This window comes from Eimeria mitis, genomic scaffold (assembly GCF_000499745.2).
Source record: "Eimeria mitis Houghton genomic scaffold, Emh_scaff1989, whole genome shotgun sequence".
In the NCBI taxonomy this organism is placed as follows: domain Eukaryota; phylum Apicomplexa; class Conoidasida; order Eucoccidiorida; family Eimeriidae; genus Eimeria; species Eimeria mitis.
Window position 1 is genome coordinate 4,683 of NW_013570312.1, and position 682 is coordinate 5,364.

Genomic DNA, 682 nt, shown 5'->3' on the forward strand with positions numbered 1-682 from the left:
TTTCTTTGGCTCTATTGATGAGTATCAATGAGAATCCTCTGCCTACTATAACAAACCCTTTATAATTATATTTATAATTATATTATTTATAGTAAATATTATTTTTGTTGCAGCCAGCAGCAACACTACTGGCCCTCGTACCGCTCCCTATACAGCTGGTGAGGAGTATAACAAAGCCCCTCTGCCTGTTGCGCTGCTGTCGCTGCAGCTCCGGGTGTATATACACCTCACTCAGTGTAAAAGAATAGAGTTTGTGTTGTATAGTATTTAAATATAATTTTTCTTTTGGTAGTATTCATGTATAGTTTTGTTATATTGGGGCCGAGGATACTCGTTTTATTTTTTATACTATTAAGTGTAAGCAATGACCCCTTTACTATTATATTTTTATTATTATATTAATTTTATATTATTATTATATTATTATATTATTTTTTTTATATTATTATTTTTATATTTTTATTTTTTTTATGTTATTATATTATAATATTATTATTAAGTATAACAATGCTGAGAATACTGCCTTCAGTATAAACTACACTCATCCTTTGGCTTTCTTTTCTATTAGCAAGTAAAACATCAGCATAAAAATATATAGTTTTTTCTTTTATCTTAATTAAATTTAAAAAAAAAAAAAAAAAAAAAAAAAAAAAAAAAAAAAAAAAAAAAAAAAAAAAAAAAA